The sequence below is a fragment of the Octodon degus genome, unplaced genomic scaffold (genome assembly GCF_000260255.1).
Source record: "Octodon degus isolate 3935 unplaced genomic scaffold, OctDeg1.0 scaffold00038, whole genome shotgun sequence".
Classification (NCBI taxonomy): Eukaryota; Metazoa; Chordata; class Mammalia; order Rodentia; family Octodontidae; genus Octodon; species Octodon degus.
The window spans coordinates 6515261-6517906 of NW_004524614.1; positions in this window are offsets into that span (position 1 = coordinate 6515261).

Consider the following 2646-nt stretch of genomic DNA (forward strand, 5'->3'; position numbering starts at 1 on the left):
GTGCTGGTAATTTACTATTTTACCTGGGGTGGGAAAAGAAAGTGTAGGGGCTGCCAGGTTGACTTTCCTGTCACAATAGTTTTTTACTTCATAAGCCAAGGAGCCAATATGAGGGTCTTGCCAGTTAGTATGTATGTCCTAATTACATTTGGGAATTAAGAAAATAGTCACTGAGGTCTAAGAACTCAAGAAACCCACTTTTGTTTGAGTCCTGAGCCAGAACTCCATTGATTACCTAACATTATACCCTCCTATACTAACAGCAGGCCACAGTAGAGGTAAGAACCATCATACTGGGCATCAGTGTCTACAGTGGCTTTGTATCCCCCCCCAGAAAGACATAGGGATCCCCGTTATTACATATATAGTTAGCCAAGTCAAGACCATGTATTCCTTTGGTGAAGAACTGGGCTAACTTTGTTCTGTATACTTGCTGTGATGTTGAAGAAACCACGGGATCCAGCTTCCTTTTTGATGAAGTGGGTTTTGTGTCTGAAATCTGCCTTGGGTCTCAAAACTGGACAAGGAATCTTAACTTTGCACTGCAGTGGCTCACTTCAATCTTTCCTTCTGATTTCTTTTGGTTACTTGTATTAACTAATACTTGTGTTTGCTGTCCATATGCCCTACTTCAAGGAACATCATGCTCTGTCTAGTAGATCCCTAGAGATAATATATTACACTGGCATTCCAGTCAGGCCAAAGGGTCAATGCTAGCCCGCAGCTTTAGACATTCTGCCATCCTCCCATTCCTGTTTATCCTCTAAATGCCTGTGCCCTACCTGTGTCTCCAACTCACATCCTCACTCCCAGAGATCAAAGCTCCTCTGCTGAACTTCTCAGTGATCAGAGGTAACCCTCTTATTCTTCATCTCACCTTAGTAAAAACTACATCCTTAAAGCCCTTTCTGAGAAACTGAGTCCACCAAACTGGTCTTCCAATCTTATATAAAATACCTATTCCACATACTTACTGCCATGGCCCTTTGTTTCTCTCCTCCATATTCTGCCATAGTACTTTTGGCATTCCTACTTCATTGATTGTGAGCCTTCACTTTTTCCAAGTTTCTGTGAAACATTTCAGTAGAATATCATAGCCCTACCTATGGTCCTTCCCAGGACATTAAGTCCTTTGTCATGGAAAGTAGGCTGCATCTCCAGCCTCTCCCTTATCTAGCTTTACATTCTCTTTCTTTCCTTAATCTAACACTCTTGGGATTTACCGGCAACCACACTGGTTAATCAGGTCCTGAAGCAACTTTGTTTAATTTACTTCCTTCCTTCGCTTGCTCAGCTCTTTCCTGTAGGTCATGCTTGACTTGCTTCTATTATTGATCAGGAGGCTAAGGGGAAAAGTGGGGAAGATCCTGAGGAGGACAGCCACAGTCTGCTGAAGCACTTGCTTTGCTTGAGGTCTCCACGTGATCCTTACTCAAGAAGGTGGAAGGTGTACAGCTCATCAACCAAAAGATGAGAGTCACACCCAGGGATGGTGGTGTCTAGTGAAACTTGCAATTTCAAGGGTTTTATTTTCATTTTAATTTTTTTGATCATTTATCTATCTATTTAGTACAGGGTCTTGCTACACAGCTCGGGCTTGTAGTGATCCTTCTGCTTCAGCCTCCCCAGTTGTGGGATTATGGGCATGTGCCACCATGCCTGCTTTCCATCGCCTGCTCAGCATGGGGCTGGCCTGACATGCAGTATTGGGGATCCAACCTGGCAGGCACTTAGCTGTCGAGCTATCTCCCTGGCCCTCCCAGGTTCTTAAGTGAATCTACCTAGATATCTTCATCCTGAGTTGCAGATGGCTGCCACTTCTTCCTTGAAAGGGCCTTGCATTTAGTCACTTGCCAGAGCCAATAATTAATTATTCCTTCTCTGAAAGGACATGACTGCCCCTCTTTGGTGCGGTCCCTGAGATTGGTTGATAGAAATGAGCAATTCCTTCTGTGCTGCCAAGGAAACTGCCTTTCACACTTCGCTTTGATTGATGGTTGATCGCCCTAAATCTGTCATCTGCTCGAGAAAGCATCCCCCATCTACTGCCATTGTCTTCAAAATCCCTATTTTCCTTCCCCTCTCAATTGCTAAAGACAATGTATAGGCCCAGGTGCTCCTTTCTATTTGACTGTCTTCAGGTGCTACAGGATCCTTGGTACCATTTGCTGCCCCATAACTGTCTCCTGCCCTATCACTGGCTGGTCTGGTGAGTGATTCAGTTCCAGAATCCACACATAATGGGTGCTTCCAGAATGACTTCTGGGACCATCTCTCTGAGATCAGGCTTCCTGGAAGTAAAGCTACAAAGAGATTCAGGCATGCATGATTGAACACAAGGATGTGCTTCAGGAAAATTTGTCAAGAGTTATGGAAACAAGACAAGAATCAGCAAAGAGCTGAATAGGGTGTGAGCTCAGTGATACCTAGTCATGGTCTGATCCCCAAGGAGCCACTAGAGCATAATCACATGCAGAATTGTCCTACTCAGGGATGAAGAGGGTTAGCGCTTCCACATGTCAGTTACGGGCCACCACTCAGGACTACAGAATGGTACCTCCCAAGCAGCTCTGAGCAGGATGACTTGTCCCAGTCAATAACCCTTCTTCTCTGGAAATGGTAATAGGTGTAAATTCTCACCTCCTT